We start from the raw sequence: 20,180 nt of genomic DNA on the forward strand, positions 1-20,180 counted from the left end.
GGAAGGGAAGGGAAGGGAAGGGAAGGGAAGGGAAGGGAAGGGAAGGGTACAAGTGGTACAAGACAGACTGTATAACTTTTAACACTACTCTGCATTGCATTACAAGCTTGCACTCAGAACACAAAAAAGAAGGTATATCAGTAAGAACCTCATGTCCTCATGTGTTGTTTACTGCTGATCTAAATCAGTTTTGATGAAGTCAGTACATGATTGAAATTGGATGCCCAGGGAGCCTTTTTGCCAGAGGGTTCTCTTAGGTTTCTAAGGGCAGCACTGGGGTGTGTCTTGGTATAAAATGAAGTAATGAAGTCTATGTGATATGCTTCTTTTGAAACACAGCTCTTATGAAAAATGCAAGAGGAAGTGCTCTCCTTTTGTTCACTGCCAGTTCATCTAGTTTGCAGCTCGAGAAAGAGAGAGGATTATCTTGGGGTACTTTAATGTGTGGGAGCTTTTAAGTGGATATAGATTTGTTCTGTTTGTTCTGTTTGTTGTTGATGTGCCAGAAGTTCTTGAAGCCTGAGAATGCTCTTTCCATGTTTTATTCAGGTTGTCATCAGTAATGAAATACAATTTAATTTTACTTTCCTATTATACTTTTCTCATATTACTACCAAAAAAAAAAAAAAAAATTATGCAGAATATTTTTTTATCACTGCTCACAAACAAGGGAGCTTTAAAAGCAAATGTATGCAAAGAATTAATGTTTTTGCAGAAAGGCTTTAATTTATTATTTAGCTCTATTTCTCCAGTGAAAGCAAGAATATGGTTTTTATGAACATCATGGTACACTTAATTCTCAAAGACAATTTACACATTAAAAATAAATTGTAAAATCCCAGTAGGATTCAGCATGTTGACACATTTTAGATTAATGATGATAATGTTGATGGCTACTAACTTTTAAATACATAAGTTAGATTGCAGAAAAGTGATTAGCAAGAGTTATGTTAAAGAAAAGCAGAAAAAGACATTCCTTAAGACAGTTAGCCTTGTTTCTTAAAGATGGGACCTCAATACTTCTTCACTTATGCTGTTGCTAAGACTCTTTCCAAATAGAATTCTTCTTAAAATTCAAGCATCACTTTGGAGAAAGATTGCAAATATATTTTTCCAAAAATCTATCAGGTCTGGATATCTGTTGCTGCCCCTATTTCTGTGGCAACTGGTTAGTCTCTCATTGCCTAGTCTGCTAAAGTTTGCACTCTTTTAACCCCTTACATCAACTTGGTGTCCAGCCAGGATGCAACAATGTGCATTTGGCACAAAAGAAACTGCTGCACTGGTTTATGTTGTTCAGAGCTGCTGCAGTTACCAGTCAGACTTCATTTAAACTGGTCGAGGAGCCTTGTCCCACTCATAGAATCATAGAATCATTTGAGTTGGAAGGGACCCTTAAACACCATCTAGTCCATCTCCCCTGCAATGAGTAGGGTTTCCACTGCTAGATCCACTTGCTCAGTGCCTGATTCAGCCTGCCCCTGAATGTCTTCAAGGAGATACCATCAGGAACACAGATCTTCAGGAGTTTCATCCCCAGCCCCACTTTGGAAGATTGTGACTTTTTTCTGCCCCCCACTGTGGAGTGTCATCACACAAACTCATTTTGTGCTCTGGTTGCCCAATCTCCTGTATCCCTGACACCCATTTCCCAACAAAAATCTTCACCTTTTCAACCTTCCCAGTCACCCATATTCATTTCCCTTAACCTTCTTCACTGTGCTCATAACTCCTATTCCTGCTTCAAGACTCACATTTTCTTGAAATAGATTTTAAGGAGAACAAACCCTTTGGCTATTAGGTACCTTTTCTGTCCTTTTGCAGATTTTTACTTAAATCCTACTTCTTTTGCATTCCTTCATTAGGCTGCTGTCAAACCTCTGTGCATTTTTGCCTCAGGATAATAGACTACATATGCATAATACATAGTTTGGATGTCAATAGATTTTATTACAGTTTGGGATGGTGGTTCTACTTAATTTCATGCCATCCACAAACTAGACAGTAAATTGTTGGTTCTGAAAGGAAGGTTATACTTCAGGCTAAATTTTTCCCTAACTTACATTCAAGTAACTTTCTATCACAGTCAGGAGTTGACCTATAAAGCATCTGAAAGTGAAACAGAATTTCTTGTCTCCTTAATAGACCTTCCATACAGTCCTGTATATTACTGATGTATCTCCCTGATATGAAGTCAATGAAAAATCCCCAATTCATGGTGAATTTCTATGGTTAATATTATATTAATAAAATACAACTGAATGAACAGGACATTGAGAGAAGGTTGTTGAAGCAAACAAGGCATCTGGGAAAGCGTTGCTACATCCCTAGCAGAAGGGCAAAAGCAAGAATAAATGTAGGACAGCGGAAAAGCCAGAAGCAACATTGAAATATTGAGAAAATCCTAGAAGAAATAAAGAAAAAGTGACCTGGAAAAGGGCTCAGTCCTCAGCATATCTCCTAAAACAGTCAGTCACAGAAAATTGCAGAAATCAGCTCAGCTCTATCAGCCTTTTTCTCTGCATTGTATGAGAAATAAAGTAGTAGTTCTGCAAACCCATCGCTTGATATCTACAGGGCCACAGATTTCTGATTAAAAATAAAACACTTTGGAGTATCACCAATAATTCCTTCCTGTCTGCCTGAGAATAAAACCCAGCATGACACTGATCTGATTCACTGTGCGAGTGGAAATGCCATCCACACCTCTCATGGAAGGATGGCATGATTCTCACCTGGCTTCCCCATTTTGATTTCAGAGTTCAGCTACAACAGGTCCTCCCCATGCAGTAAGGAGGACAGCACAGGTTGTTTGAGGTCTGGTTCAAGCCCAATTGTACTTTTGTACATACAATGACTGCAGTGAAGAGTGTGGAATGGTGTGTAAGAATAAGGAGCTGCTCAGAAGATTCTGGGATAAAAATCTGTCTGTACTCCTTTTGTATCTCTCTTGCCTAGATTGCTTGCCATTATTTAATTTCTGTTTTATAGAAGCAAAAATGTGTCAGACATGGGATCACTGGGACATTTTCAGGATTGATTCATCCACAGATTTAGAGATCCCACCTACAGGGATGCGTCTTTTCTGTACAAAGCAGACTTCGTGGCAGCAGATAATTGGAAGTAATTAATCACACCAAAGGCAAACAAATCCAGACATAAATCATTAAACTAACAAGAACATGATCTGCTTCTCTACTCCTTCCATCTCTTCATCTGCCCCCATGCTTCTTTGGAGGAAGATCCCCATCCTTCAGGGAAAAATACATGGATCTCATTGTATTTTATACCTTATAATGACAGAAAGAGGGCTCATTTTTTTCTACTATGTTATTTTCTTTTTCTCTTGTCTGACCATGATATGAATATGTTTCTCCATAGATCTTCCAAGCGGAGAACACACATATAAAGAGAGCAGACTTGATTCAAGCATCATTAAGTATCATTTGCGATCTTGTAGTTTGTCATCAATATACTGTCCATTCAGCAAATTTTCATGCTTGAAATACCCATGCTGACCCCTGAGATGTGTCAGCTAGTTTGTGTAACAAACTAGTTCTGATAACGTGCTTTTTACTACTACTGTCTTCAGTGACTCAGCTATCATTCACATTCGTTGTACGATACAAAAGTCTTGCATCTCTGACCTTATTCCCCATGACATAGATGCAATACTTCAGATTTAATGGTCTTATTTTTGAGCTGCCCTTGGAGAGATTTTTATGCTTTTCCTATGGAAGTCTTCTTGAAATATGGTGTCTTATCACACTGTTTGCACTTCAAAGTACTCTAGAAGGGACTAAATCACCAGCCATTTCACCAAATATGGTTTACATCTGTAACATAAGCTCAACTGTGTCCTTCAAAAAGGTCAGTTATTTTAGGAAATGAGAACAAATTGGAGAAGGATATGCAACAGTCTCTGATCTCTATTTCATCAGTCCACTCCCTTTCAATAGGCATCCAAGGAAAACCCCCTAACCTGGCCGATATGGAAAGCATACTCTAGTTAACTCATTATCAGCTGATGGGAATCCTTGAAATGGAGAAGGAATGTTATGCATGTGATTATACTCTTATCATGTGCGAAGTGAAGTGGCAAGAAATTTGACATAGATAATATCTCAAGACATAACTAACTGGAGGAAAGTACTAGCCAAAAGAGGAGTCCAGATATTTCATTAGTGTAGAGCTGAAAATGGATAGGCAAAAGCATGAGTGAGAACACATGTTCTGAACATTGAAAGTTAACCAAGTATACACATCTTCTTACTTCTTAATAAATGCAAAATAAGATAAATGAAAGCTAATATACTTTGCTTCCCCTGAATTTTAATCTACCTGTGACCCTGTGTGTCTTGATCTGGAACGTAGGCCTTTTTTTTTTTTTTTTTGACCAGTTATCAGCAGCAACCTAAAGTGGTTAGATAGTTGAGACTGTTAGGTTGGTTTTTTGTGTGTGGGTTTTTTTTTGTTAGTTTGTTTGTTTTTGTTCTGTTTTTTTTTTTTCTTTTTTTTTTTTCTTGATTTAAAAAAAAATACCAAGTCAGTTAATGTCAGAGGTCATTAAGATTCACAACAATCTGGAGGTTTTAAGAAAATTAAATCTTATCAAAGATATTTAGCTCAAGGAGAAAGAAATCACCTTTACTATAATACGTATTATCCCAAAGTTTTATAAAGTTGACAGGAATATTTGTCTCCTATTCTCACTCACAACTGCTGTGTTATCCATCTCTGAAGAGCGCAGCACAAAGGAAATACAGTTAAAAAGATCAATGAACTTTGAACACACAAGTCTCTGAGACAAAGTTGTTTTGTTTTGTTGTCAGTGAATTTAGTATTCAGTTCATGAAGCATAGGTTAGCCAACCTATTAAAATGCAACCATACATCTCATTAATGAAAAGCTGTTAATTTAGCTTATGTCCAATCATAATGTAAGGTTTGGTGCAGGGAAAAAAAAGAAAAAAAAGCAAGCAAACATCTTCTTTGAAGGATAAAGCAGAAGTAAACCTTAGTAAACCTTACAGAAAATGAGATTTTGTGAACCATTTGCAAAATCATTTAATGTTCATAATACTTTCCTTCTAGTAATTTAAACCTATATGTCTCAAGTCAGTTTTCTCTTGGAACAATCTCCGTTACATTGTGTTTTGCACTGTTAAGTGTAAATCCAGTACAGCTGTCATATACATTAGAGACTATTGTGAGTAATTCCAGACCATGATTCTACCAAGCCATAGCATGTTCCAGTAACAATCATTTCAACTCATCTGTGCCTCTTCGTGTAACAGCTTAATTTGTATCTAGTAACAAATGGAGCCTCAAGTTGAAATGATTTTACAATCCATGTAAGAAGGCTGCCAAGTCTGCCAACATAAATTCCCCAGACTGCTATTGCCTTGTGTTGAGAAAAACAGGTGACGTCTCTGCTTTCTGAAAAAGTAAGCATAGGATCTATTTAGTATGTACTATCTGGGAAGCTATTTCTGAAGACAGAGGTCTGAGATCAGATTATAAATAATCTATGACTGCTCAGTGTTGCATGTATCATACATCTAAAAGCCAGGAGGAAGAACACATAATTGCCTGTAAGACTGCAGGTTTAGGAAACAACCAGTTCACTGTAGGCATGCTCAGAGGCCTATTATCTTAGTCACTAGTGGCTTGATATTCAACAGAACATCAGTTCTTCAACCACTGTAACAGTTGAAAATTTAATGTGTTAATCCTCATCAGCCTTTTGCATTGTAGCTGAAGATTATATCCATTACTCAGGGAAGGAGCCTGAGGCAATGAGTCTGAGGGCTCTGACAGAAAAGTAAAATGAGGTAGTCTAAGATAACAACACTCAGATTTCTACTCCATCCTTGCTTCACTGATTTCCTACTCACACTTAGTTCAGTAGGTTGGAAGCCCAAATAGCCCAAACTTTCAACTTTGGGCTCCAGTTGCTGTTTAAGAGCAATGGGGACTGTTTCAGGGCCAAATTCAAAAAATCTTTATGTACTTCAAATCCTTAGGCAAGGAAAAAAGTCCATAAACAAACATAAATATGTTTGCCTCACACCTCATGGGTAACTATCCCTGACAGCATGGTAGATACGTGGGAATCCCCATATTAGATGTCATGGTTTAGATATTAGAAGATTTTTTCTCTGCAATCTTCATGCTCAGGCATCCTTGCCTATACTGTTTATGTATGAATTACACTTAACCTAAATAACAAAACAGAATAGAGGAAATTTGGCATTTTAATACTTCATGGCATTGCAAATGTATCATTGACAAGTTATAAAATGTATAAAAACAGAAATTATATTTATGGATACTTTATGGGCTTCAGTGTGAATATAATACGTGAAGTATGTGCTGCTTACCTCCTGCATAGCCTAACCCTCCTTACGCTAAGAGGGCAGAAGAGAAATACTAAAACCCACAGTCAACAACCAAATAATTGTGGGAAGCACTGTGATAAACAACCAATGCATTTGTCAAACAAGGCATCTGTAATTGCTTTAGACAATTACAGAAGTTGTAGTAGCAACATGACAGGCAAGGGAAAATTATCACAATGAAAAATCCTAGAAGATAAAGCAGCACTTATAATGGAGCAATTGGACAGTTTCGCTAAGGATGAATTGCAGGAAAAAAGTTCAAGGTTGCCCTTTTTGCCAAATGTTGGCAATGAGAACGAATGCCCTTGCTTTTCTGGGAATGGTTCATGTCAGCAAAGAACCTGAAATCAGTTGAGATGTCGAGTTAAATTAATCACCTGACAGTCTCATAACTAATTCTAGCTGGAAAGCACAAATGGAACTTCGTGAAAACTGTCACTTTTTGACACTTGTGTTTTCCACAGTCCTCTCAGAAATTGAGAGAGACATAGGTGAGTTTCAGTGGCTCACTTATATCCAGGACTGGTTCCTCTGCCAGATTTTGTGTTTTATATCACGGAAGTGTCTTCAAGACAAGAGATCTGCTAGTTGGGACACATCTACTTGATGGGTTAAAGGTTTCCCGGTGTGTAAACTGATAAGACAGATTGAGAAGGCTTTAAACTACAATTGACTAGGAAAGAGGATACCGTTAGGAATGCTGAAGCTAAGCCAGGAAATGGTATGGTACCATCTGAGAGTGAAAAGGCAAGTGGGAGCATCTATGTCACTGCAGGGACTGTTGCAAGTTCAGGAGAACATCTGAAATGTTTGTGTACCAACACACTCAGGATGAGGCACAAATGGCATGAACTGGAAGTCTTGATGGTTGATATCCTGCACCTGCTAGTGCTCACAAGACATTTGGATAATACCCTCATATATATACTTTAACTTAGTTAACCCTGAAGTGGTCAGGAAGTTGGACTTGACGATGTTTACAGGTTCCTTCCAATTCAATTATTCTATTCTATTCTGTTCTGTTCTGTTCTGTTCTGTTCTGTTCTGTTCTTTCCTGTCCTGTCCTGTCCTGTTCATTCCGTTCTCAGAAAGAAGGCTTTTAAGACTACTGGTGAAACTGTACACAATGAGAATTACTCTAGGTCACCTAGTTGGTGTCAGGGCCTGGAGAATGCCAACAGACTTTAATGACCATAACACATCATTTTAAGAGAATATGGCAAGAAATAATGATTCAAACACCTTCTCTGTATGATTTAGAATTAATGTCCCAGGTGACAGTCAATCTCCAAGCTCCATATTCTGTCAGCAGTCAGTCTCCTGGCTAGAGCTGAGTCACATTGTATAAATTGGAAATGTTAAATATCATAAGGGGGTTAATAATGTTTTCTGGAGAATGTAACATCTTCCTCCAGATAGATGGCCCTGGTTTGAAATAAGCTCAGTTTGTTTTCTGAGCCCTAAGAGATTTCTTTCCAGGCTCTCTTTGTTTGACTGGGTCACTTTCTGGCTTTTGAATCACTTTCTGGCTTTGATCAGGCATTGCGTTATCTTTTCCAGTTTCCTAATTGTTACTAACTATTACAGCTCTGGAAATGAAGGTTCAATTTGCACAGAGGGCCCAATGAGTGAATCAGATGATGACAAACACAAAGAATATTTATTGAGTTAAATCTTCCTTTATTACATAAAACAATGTTCCTACTATTATCGTTAATCTTACTACAAGTGTTTGTTACATACAGTGTTCCACATAGCATATGCCACAACGTGCACAACCATTGAAGCTCAAGCCCTGTCAGCACATGTGCACACCCGCTGCCCTGCAGAACCACCACTACCCAGTCATCAGTCACTCCATGTGGCAACACCAAGGAAATCATGATCCCACTGACTTGAGTGAGAATCCTTTCTGATGGTAGTAGGCAGTTGCCACCAACACAGGGTACACTGAGCGGTGACAACTGCCTATGTGCTCCTCTGCCTCTGGCAATCAGCAAAGGCAGGCTGTCCTCTTCTCTCCAAATGGCAGTCAAGTATCCCAAGAGGTTTTCCTAGGATGAAAAACTTTCCCTGTGTTGATCTACCACACCCTATGCTTGTGTTGGTGATGTCCTGTTGAAGTGCCATGTGGATCAACAGCCAGGTAACATTCATCCAGCATGTTGTTATCCATCTTTATCTGCCTCTGACAAACCATTTGCTTTTTTATGATAGTTCTGATCTAGTACCATACTTACGTTTTCTGTACCAGTCACTCTGCATCCAAAATTCATGTCTGTTGTGGTTTAGCTCTGTTGGGCAGTAAGAATCACGCAGCCATTTGCTCACTTTCCCCAAGCAGAGTAGGAAAGAGAATCAGGAAGGTTAAAGTGATAAAACTGTTGGTTGAAATAAGTACAGATTGTTAGGTAAAACAAAAACCGCACAAAACCAAAAGAAATTAATTTTCTACTTCCCATCAGCAGAAAAGGGAAAGCAGCACTTATCATGTGTGATGGTTTATTGGGAAGACAAACACCATCACTAAGAACATCCCCCAACTCTTCTGTCCCTGCATGTTTATTACTGAGCATGACACCATATGGTACGGGATATCCTTTTGGCCTGTCTAGATCAGTTATCCTGGCTCTGTTCCCTCCTACGTCCTTGGCTGTGTGCAAGTACTGTTCAGCAGCAAATGAAACACTGACTTGTATACCAGCTTGCTATAGCACCAATACTGCACCATACCAGCTACTATGATGATAATTAACTCAACATAGCCAAAACCAATGCAATATTCATCTTTTACAGATTTCTGATGTCATGGAAATGCCCTACATAATCCTCCCTACCAACACACTAAGATAATCTTTTTAAAAAAGAAAAATAAAATAATTCCTTTGTTTAAAAATTCCTAGCAAGTGTTTTTGGGGGGTGATTCTATCACCATCAGTATTTGGGGGTTCTTTATAATCTCTTGCCCAAAACTTTACTAAAATTTATTCTTGGAATCAAGTCAATCACAGCTAGACTGGGGTGCAAGACAAGTACTGCACTAACTAGGCCTCAGATTTCTTCATCTTATTCAGTCACGATCAGTATTATTTGCTATGCTATGGACAAAGCCAAAACACAAACTAGGCAATGTAACTTTTCCAGTGCTACTACCAAACATCACCATTGACAACAGGTTATCCAGATCTCCTCCTTCTTCTTACTGAGTGCAGACAGACTGAATAAATGCCAGATGGGCAGTGAACTAAAATCATCACAAACAGGCATGAATCTCAGGTTATCATCACATAGCCCAGCTGCACAGTTTGATGGACTTCACTGACAACAGCCAAAACTTTGCAATCCTGAAGTTGACAACCTGCTTAGAACTCTCATCAAGGGCAGAGGTGGAATCAATTATCTATTCTGGTAGCTTAGAATGAATAAAGACTTCACCATTTATCTTGCTCATCATAATTCTCCTCCTCTGCCCTCTCTTCATTCTCATTTCTTAAATCCCAAAAAGCTCCTCATACAGTTTCTGTTACAACATTTTCAACTAGGCTCTCTTGGTAACTTTCCCTTGTGTCTTGCCTTGCCAATCTTTGAATATGAAAATTTTATAAACTTATGAAACAATAACCTGGATTCAGCGTGGAGATATTTTTACTCCTACAGAAAAGAACTGTCTGGGTATGTCAGAGATGAATTTTGGATGTTGCCACACTGTTAAGTGCAGCTGTTTTCCAGAAAAGACTAATCAACTCTGCCCTTAAAAATGCCATGATATTTTATTTACTTCCTAAGGAGATATAGCTGGTTTTATAGGAATTATATATGTATATATAATATTATATATATATATAATATTTACATTAGTATTCATGAAAGATAGATATGCTCATCAGAATTAGTAGTATGCAACTACATTTACAGTCAGTATCACTGATTTCAAACTAAAGCAGATACCTACTTTAAGTACATTTCAAAAGTGAACAATCATCTCCCATGTAGATATACACAGTGCAGATGACTAAGCTTTAGAGGGATGAACCGTAGCCTTTCTGATTATCTAATTTTGTTCCTTCATAAGGAATAATGTTATATTTGAAAATGAAGACAGATGAGTACAAAAAGTGAAGCTGCATGCATCAAACAGAAAGAGTTGCAAGATAATATTATAGGAAATATTAAAAAATAGCAATCAAATCATCTAAATGATCTATCCACAATTTACTTTCCAAAATCTTACATGAGCTAGGCTATGTATTTCCACTCTAACAATATTTGGAAACTGCTTCATATCAGATCTACTTTTCATCAGTGAAATCAAGTGAAATCATGATACACAAGCACACAGACTGGGTAATGCTTGTGCAAAATGTAAAATGCCAATAGGACCAAGTGCAGTAAGTAGTGTGGGATTTTAGGCATCCTTTGTCCTGTGGAGCTGGATTGTGATTTCTGCTGAGTCTAACAGGACCTTTTCGATAGAAGTACATTAGGCACTTTTCTTTTGTTCAGACCATTTGCTTTGTTAGGCAGCTGATTTTTCTCCCTCCCTCCCTCCCTCCTTCCTTCCTTCCTTCCTTCCTTCCTTCCATTTTTTAATTAATTAAAATTCCACTGTTACAAGAAAAGAAAATTGAACTATTTTCCCTTTCAACCTGATGCAGATCTGACAGATCTACTGCTTCCCACTTTCTCCCCCCTACTATTTTTATTCAAAATTTTTGCCAGTTTTCATGCCCAGCACTGTGGGTTTCTATTTAATCAAAGTGCAATTAGAGCCATAAAATCCAGCATACTGCAGAATCATCATCCTTCATCAACTACTATGTCCCACTGCACAGTTTTCATACCACTGTTCTGTTCTCTTCTCTTCCCTTTCTTTGTCTCAATGTGTTGATTTGGATGTACTGCGTGGTAATGGCAAGAGAGCCCAGCTTCTGTGTGTCTCATAACTAATGGCTGATTGACTGAATATTTCCTCAGCCTGTTCCTACCTGGAATTTCTGAAAATGTAAATGAAATTATTCTCTAATTAGATGCAATATTTAATGCTCGGGGGCATCAAACATCCATTTCTCTATTTGTACTTATCAAAAATGCAAACCAGTATGAAGACATCAGGGACACAAGGCTTACCATAACAGACATAAACATAAGAGATGTTATTGCGTGGTACAAATATATATAGCTTGTAAGGCATCTCAAATTAGAGCATTTGGATGGAGGAATGTGGGAGTGGGAAACGATGAAGCTCTGAAATCACTTTCACTCTGTGGCTGTTGCTTTGTATTCTGTTTGCTGTACAGTAAGGCAATCACACTGGTTTTTATTTTTCTTGTACTTAATGATCTTTCTGAAACAGTCATGTTAAAGCACTGTTTCCTTAGCTGTTCATGTTTGCATTATGTTTCAAACACTGCACATGGCATGTAATTAATGTTTATAAGAAGGAGGCTTCAAAGTGGATCTAAGAAGTCGAAAGTACTTAAATGAGAAGTCTCAGGGTTGAACATCATGGTTTGATGATCAAAGTCAGAGAACTGGCCTCTGAGCTGCTATTACGGCTTGGCAACTCCTTCACCAGAGCTTATGAAGAACAGTCAGGCTGGCAGTCTGGACAACAAGTTCTGAAGACTGCATTCAGGATGATTTGAAGATTCAGACGGAGAGATGGAGCATGTTCTGGAATGCCATGGTGTCTATCTCCAGCCATTCCTGCATTTTGTTTTTGGCAGGCAGTGCTGCCACACTTTAAGGCCTTATACTGACAGCATCTTGTCTCTTAGAGACAGCATCTTCCAGCTTCTGCTGAGTCCCAGTCAGTGTGTTCAACCTCTTCTCTAGGAAAGGAAAAGCACCATTTGACATGCTACCTTTGAAATATGGATGAGTTATCCAAGAACCTTCTGAAAACAAATGACCTCTCTCTATAATAAGTAGAAAAGCCAAAGTTCCCCTCTGGGTTGAATAGAATGAGGGATTTTGATGGTGGCAGGAAGGGATTCTACAGATGTATCAGCAGCAATAATAATGCAGCATGAGATCTGTTGAAAAATAACACAGAAAAGGATGAGGTATTCATTGCTTTCTTCCCTGATAAGACTGCCCTTCAAAACTACCAGGTCCATGGAAGAAAAAGTCTGGGGAAATGAAGGTTTGCCCTTGGTAGAGGTGGACCAAGTCAGGGAATATTAAGAGGCCTACAAAACTCAGGACTTGATGGAATGCAGTCATGAGTGCTGAGGGACATGCCTGACATCATTGCTAGTCCATTGCCAATCTTCTTTCATGGCTGTGAGAAGTTCTGCTTACTGTAAGAAAGCAAATGAATCACTCCTGTCTCCAAGGAGGATTCAAGGAATTAGAGGTCAGGAAGTTTTACCTCAATCGTTGGGAAAGTAATGGAGGAAAACCTGTCACTAGACTCCCTGATAAGGAGTCCTTCTCCAGCTTTCCTGTAGGCCCCTTTTAGGTACCAGAAAGGATGATGTGTCAGAATGCACCCTTAGCAAGTTTGAAGATGATACAAAATTAGGAAGAGCAGTTGACAGACCTGAGGGTTAGGTTGCCATCCTGAGGGACAGGCTGGAGAAATGACCTGGCAGAAACCTCACAAAGTTCAGATGCAGCCTTGTGCATCAGTACATACTGAGGGCTGACAGGCTAGAAAACAAATGTGCAAGGCAATGTATCCCCCTGAATGCCAAATTGCACATAATTCAGCAGTGTGCCCATGCAGAAAAAGCCACCAGCCTTCTGGGCAGCATTAGGCATATTGTCACTACCAGGTCAAGGGAGGTGATCCTTCCCCCGTGCTTGGCTCTGTGTTTCTTAGTACAGGAGGTACATGAAAATGCTGTAGTAAGTGCACTGAATGGCCATGAGGATGGATAAGGGGTTGGAGAATAAAAACAGTGGCTGAGAGAGCTGTGACTGCTTATCCTGGAGAAGAGAAGGCTTGGGGGATCTTATCTAACAGGAAGAACAGATCAAACCAGACTCTTTTCAGTGATGTCTAGTGACTGGACAGGCTGAAATGGGCACAATCTGAGTTGAGAAACATGAAATTCCAGTTAAAAACAAGAAAAAAACAGAGAGCTTTTCAGTGTGAGGGTGGTCAAACATTGGAGCAGACTGCATAGAGAGGTTGTGGAATCTGCACCTTTGGAGATATTTGAAACACAGGTGGACACAGCCTTCAACAACCCACTTTGATTGTCCTTGAAAAAGGCAGATCTACATTAGATAATATCCAGAGTTCCCAGGCAGACTCGGTGACTCTCTGAAAGTTATCCCTCATACTTCTTACTCAGAGCAGAGTGTTTCTTCTGGTATGTGAAGAAGTTATGAGTTTTTTAAAGCCTCACAAAGCCCTCACCTCTACAGTAAAAGAGAATAAAAGTCTGACTACCTTCAAGCAGCTTTAAATAATAACTCATTCTACTGACAGCAGCAAGTATTTAGACACCTGCTGCTTTCTGGACAAAGGGTCTGCTACCTCAGGCAAAAAGAGAAATAAATATACTGACTCTTAGTCAGAAGACCTTTTAGACTGGTGTTTTCTGGCCTGCAAGGCACTTAAGATTTGTTGAATTCTTTATTCTAGGACTTTGTAGCTTTGTTGATTTTTTCTTTTTTATGGGCAGGGTAAGTCTCAGTAAGAGGCTGGAATGGATGTGGCTTAAAATGGCTGTGTCTTAAACCGACACATAGATGACTGTTTTAAAAAGTCATGTGCTGGGCTACAGACTTAGCAAAGGAGAAATTTCATGAGAAATTCTCCAATTCCTGTTCTTTTCTGAGGTTCCTTCCTTATGATCTACATAGGTCCTCCCAAAGTAATGCCTCCTATTTATTTCCATGGAAATTACAACAGATCAAAGAGCACAATAACACTATTTGATAGAGCAAAATTCTCAGTTACAAAACACTATTTTTCAACACCTTCATCATAATCATCTAAAAATTTTCACCAGTGATGAACAAGAACTTGCATACCATGCTCTTAAAAATCTGTTATGGCCATCTGCTACGTGACTTGTTTTTCATGTTGCTGGTGCCACTGCTGAAACACATCACTCACCACCTCACTGTTCTCACATCCACTGTTTGGTCTCCATAAATGCTCAGCAGGTGTCAGTGAATGTCAATGGATTAAACTCCAGACATTTGTGTCATACAAACTTCCATGTCAGATGCCATTTTGTCAGAGTGCCCCTCTGCTGCCATCTGTCATACAGCAACAAAATGTAATGGAATACTGTTAGGAAGATTCAGCTTCTTCTGTCATACCACCAACATGCTCCTCTGATGTCATGGGCACACCTAATAAAATAAGAGGCATTACTTTCAGAGCAGCCTTTGTAAGCAGACACTTCTGATTTGTTCTCTTATTGGAGACATCTGTCAGTTCTTTGCACACCACACCTGACCTTGTTGGCTGTTTTCACTAAAATTATCTAGTGGTTGGTGACCCTGCCAACAGCAGGGGTTTGAAACCAGATGACCATTGAGGTCCTTTCAATCCAGGCCATTCCATGATTCTATGAAATTAGAAAGAATGATGGTGCTCCTCTTGGGGGAAAAGAAAAAGCCGAAAATAGAGCTCATCACTCAGCATCCAGTTTCGCCATCTTCATTTATCTTGCAAGGAAAGTTTTACACACAGCTTCTGGTTTACTAGAGAGAAAATAATCCACCTAGGAGGCACAAAGACATAGGAAATATACTTTGGTTAATTTTGCTTTCATTTTCTTTGTCAATTGCTTCATACATGGACGGGGTTTCTGACACTGTGATAGGGGAATACCTTCCCGTGGTGGTCTCCTGGTGGTAAGATAAAACTGATGGAGGGAGCACACATATGTGAGCTGTATTTAGGGGAATTCCAGGAGATGGAGGGGAAGACAGATTTTTAAAAGTATGAACTGTCTGAAACCAAAATCTTTAGATTTACCATTAGTTGTCATTGAGGTGTGTGCTGTTTACAGTTTATACACTTAGAATTTCTTGTTTGATTACAACAAGAAACAATTTGCTTAATAATAACACAACGTCTGTGCAGAAAGTATTCAGTCTATTTCTATAATAACAGCTACACACTTCTACTGCATTTAAAGGATCTCACAGAATCTTGCACATACCTTTTCTACAAGGTAGACACCATAAGTGGTGTCCTCATTTCTGCTGTCTAAAATAAGTAGGGGGATTTAAATGCAAGAGGGTATGCAAGGCAACAAAACACATTTGCAACAGAGTAAGTAAGCCCTTGGACTTTCCCATTTACAGTGTGAGGATATACGTCCTTTCGAAAGTTGAATAATAACTAGAAAAGGTCTGTGAGATTTATTGTATTTCACCTGACCATTTGCTCATCCAACTCTCTGTATTGTCTTCTAAACTGATGCATGAAATGAATTGAGACAGAAACAAGGTCATTTCAAATGAAAAAGGCTCCTGTCCACAGAAAAAGAATGCTGCATCTATTCTTTAAAAACAGAATCACTATTAAGAAGCTGGAGCATGAAAGCATGCATAGACAAGAAAGAGACTACAATTAGCTGGAGGAAGTAAAAACAGTGATAAAGAGGGGGAAAAAAAAAAGAGATACGAACCATGTATTTTTTCAGTTGATTAATATGACAACCTGGAGATATCAGCATGATGTTTGTGCCATTAGTAAGACTCATAATTCCAGTACTGGAAACACATAGTGCCAAGGAAGAAAATTTTGAGCCAAACTTTCTGTAACACCTGGTGTTAGGAAAATATGCTTTCTATTTTTCCATCTATTTGAAAAGGCTTTCCAGAGTTCTTTCTCATGAGAGCATGCTACCCTTTCAGCTCTGCTATGTTGTTGTCTATATGAAAAAACACTCATTATATATACTCAAAACTGTCACTAATCATGAACTCCCCCTAAACCAGCAAGACAACCTCAAGGTGACTTTCATTTCACGGGCTCTAACAGCCACTTCACTCTCATAAGCTTGTATGACCTTGAATCCTACTGAGGCATAATTACTCATGCACAATTAGTTTTGTTGAGTTTAAATCATTTCACTGGGCAAGGATATGTGACATTCAGATAAAAAGGTCCTGATCTAACCACTATTCTGTATTCTTCAGATATGTGAATGCTCAAAACAACACCTCTTCACTTACTCATGTGACTGCACCATTCTGAGCTGAGACAGTATCAAAAAATAGAGCTGCTCAGATACTAATATTGTTAGTATCCTACATTCATTTAGTCTTTTTCAGCAGCAAATCTTCAAATTCTATCTAAAGGAATTCAGATCTACCAGCACCTCTTCTAATGCAGAAGTGGATGTCTGTGTGCACAAAATGATATGCTCAGGATCACACTGCTACAGAACACCGTTCAAGCTGCTTTTCCATAGCCAGAGCTCAGTATCATATCACAACACTATAATGTAATTATTGTTGGACATCTGCCAGCTGCCCACCCAGCCATAATTTCACTCTCCCTCTTCATCCACAGCTTAAGTCTGCTGCTGTTACCATTTGTAGGTCCAGCAAGTAACCACAGTGAGATCATATCAAAGATGCACAACCACAGAGCAGGTAGATGTCCAAGTGCACCAGCCAGCAGGGACAAAGTCAGCCATGTTAACACTACCAGCTGCCGCAGATGGAAACTACTCTCTTATGAGAGAAGCAGCAATATATTTACTGACAGAATACTGTGATTTGACAAAGCTTAATTGTAATTAAGACAGCAACTTAACAAGGTTTTAGATGGTGAAGTACACTTGATTATTAACTGTAGAGAGGGTCATCCAGGAGACCTTCTTGTTGAGCCCTGAGGTTCACAGTGAATCCTCTTGCTTTCTGAACTCCTCCTCAGTGGAGGCTGGGTATAGCTGGGTAGCTGGGTATAGCTTAATCCACTTGTACTCCCAGATTTGATCATCAGTTTATATCTAAGGGATTATATGGCCACAATCAATCAAAGATATAATATTAGCAAAACTAACAAACTTATAACAAACAATAAGCCACTTACTGGTCTGTATCAGCAAGGAGTCTCCTGACAGCAAGATGTAAAGGATTTCTGTGCAAGCATAACATTGAGAGGCATTCCTACTCCAGGGGAGATCCTGTTGTATAGCTTGCTGCCATGGAGAGCTGAAGGGGCTCTTGGGCTGCTCAGTATTGATGGGGCAAAATCATTGACTCATAATCATAGTTTTCAGCACATGCTCAACTAACTGGCCTTCAGCTGTTGAACCAGACATCTGTTATCTGTTATTTGAACACTCGATTTGAGACAAATTAGTGGTTACTATCTATTTTAGCAAGGCCTTCTGTGTAATGGAGAGACCACAGGAGCAAGTTGGGGGAGGTATGAAGTACACCAGCACATGCAGATGGTTTGATCCTGTTCCTCCTTTCCAGATGATCGGGACTGAGATTATCTTATGTTCATACATACTTTTAAGTAACTAAGCACAAATTCAGGGCCACTGATCTAATCACCAGCTGTAACCTCCTGTCATTCCAGGTGCTGTCTGGCTAGTCCAGCTTGAACTTCAGGAGCACATCAAACAGCACAGAGAGTGATGTCACACAGGAAATGGGAATAGGATTTAATAATAAGAAAGGACAGACAGCAGTTCTCATGTTTCCATTTTCCCATGTTCCACTTCCAGCATGATCATTACTGATCCTTGCCTTTTCTACATTTGGCTTTTACCTAACTGTCCCATAATAATTTTCACACATTCCCCAGATCCCCTCAAAGCATCCTATAAGCAGCTTAATGCAACCCCTCAAATCCTCTCAAATATCCTACGATCAGTTGTCTCTTTCCTATGGGACGTGTTTCCTATCCTCTTATCAGTCACTAAGTTCTGGCTGAACTGCCTCAAGGCTTTGAATCATTTCGTCAGTGGCCCCTTAGACAGTGACCTGAGATTTCCAGACTTTGCTGTTGTCTGTTATCTCATCTTGTCCTTAGGGCTTGTATATCTAGATGTTTAATTTATTGTTTCCCCTGTCTCTTATCTTTGCCCGTTATCTTTGTCTCTTATGCTGATAGCTGTTAACCAGATGTCCTTAGATTCCATATATCCTTGCATCAGTCAGTGTTTGGATTAAAGTGTCTGAATTAAAAGGAAACAGACAACAAGTATAGAGTAGACCTGAAAGCATGCTAAAGGCTTTGGCTCCAGGGGCTCAGCTCAACAGCTGAATTCTTAATTTCAGTTTACAAGAGGTGCCAAGCCTCATCCCTCTGTTTATCAGCTATTCATATACATTAGAGGAAAGATCAAGGCTACGTGGAAATGAATATATTGTGTATTCAGAGTGCAAACAGATGTATAAAGGTTAGTGAAAGCTAGTCTCAAACTCATGACACTTCCTATGAAATTACACAATAAATGAGATACAGAGTATGATCTGGTTTTTATTTTTGTTTTTTGGCCTAGACTCTGAGCCACAAAGACCAAACAGCTAGTCCAGAATCATGCAGGAATTTTATGACAGATTGAGAACTGGACCTTTCTCTATCAAGTCTCAACTTAGTGATTCACCAGCATGAAGAATCCCCAAATTCAAATTTGCAACCTTCCTAAAGTGTAAGTGTACCGAGTTCAAAGCTGGAATCAGTAACCTCCCATAGGATACTCCACAGATTCCCTTAAGGCCTGCCAAGTTCTTCTTTTTTTGGAGTCCAAGAGGGTCTTCAAAGTTTCCAGTCACAGACAAACACTTCTTTAGGCGCTGGAAGGCTGCAATGAGGTCTCCCCAGGACCAACTCTTCTCCAGTCTGAACAACCCCTCCTCTCTCAGCCTGCCTTCACAGGGGGGTGCCTCAGCCTCCTGATGATCCTTGTGGCAGACTGATTTGAAGAAACAGACACCTTGCTGGAAAAGTTTGATAGCTGCTTAATACCCTGACCACTGTTGGTTATTCTTTGTGAGTGCAGTTTCTACTTTAAGTGGTTAGCAGTTGGTTTTTGGCTATGTTTTAATTTATCCAATTAAGCATGGATAACAACTGTTATCAACTCATGGGCAGCCCTTAAGTTTAAGGCATGTAGTTATCTACGCTGGGAGCCTAAGCTGCAAGCATAAAAATGATGAAAATCTGATAATTTCCTTTAGTATGAAACCAGCTGAAGGATATTTAAACCTGTTTTGAGTGATGAGTATTTCCAAATCTAATGTAGTCCTCATTTCTGTGAGTAGAAAGTTTCCTCTTGACTTAAAATGAATCATGTCTTGTTTTGTCTATAGAATCATGGGGAGATCCCTCACTGTGAACATCTTCTGAGTGTAATCACAGACCTATAATGTAGAGAGGGATTATATGAATATACATCTATATGCTCTAAAATTAAATACGGTATGAGATCTAATCTGAGACACCAATCCTGCAAAGTGATGGTAGGCAGGACATACATTCTCTGAGAAAAGAGAGTTCATGTCTCTCGTGCTTTTTTTTAGGGTCTGATATTGAAGAACCAGAGCCAAGCTGAGAAAAATGAACACCTGCTTTTGCAGAATATAAAATACGCTTTTCCCTTCTTCTCTGTCACTCTCATATAGTACAAAGATAGCATGAACTGCACCAGCCCTCATTTAGTAATGCTTTTACTTGTTAGCCCTGAGGTAAGTAAATAGATGCATGCTGACTACAGCATGGAAAAATAAGGTCTCTCTTGATGTTTAGCATATTAAATCATTACTTTTCAGCTTGAAAATGTTTTCTTTGCCTGCTGACCCTTCCAAATTTTCCAGTTACTCCAGGCAAAAGAGT

General features: G+C 39.1%; 1 long non-coding RNA gene across 1 annotated transcript in view; it reads left to right on the forward strand.

The window, feature by feature from the left end:
- Nucleotides 1–20,033, forward strand: part of LOC122179411 — a 33,517-nt gene extending 13,484 nt beyond the window's left edge. Inside the window, exons 3-4 of the long non-coding RNA XR_006178682.1 lie at nucleotides 18,847–18,996; nucleotides 19,868–20,033. This is a non-coding gene — a long non-coding RNA (uncharacterized LOC122179411). The remainder of the gene's footprint in view (nucleotides 1–18,846; nucleotides 18,997–19,867) is intronic.
- Nucleotides 20,034–20,180: the final 147 nt, after the last annotated feature.

Source organism: Lagopus leucura, unplaced genomic scaffold, assembly GCF_019238085.1.
Source record: "Lagopus leucura isolate 7727_CA_CO unplaced genomic scaffold, USGS_WTPT01 Super-Scaffold_100002, whole genome shotgun sequence".
In the NCBI taxonomy this organism is placed as follows: Eukaryota; Metazoa; Chordata; class Aves; order Galliformes; family Phasianidae; genus Lagopus; species Lagopus leucura.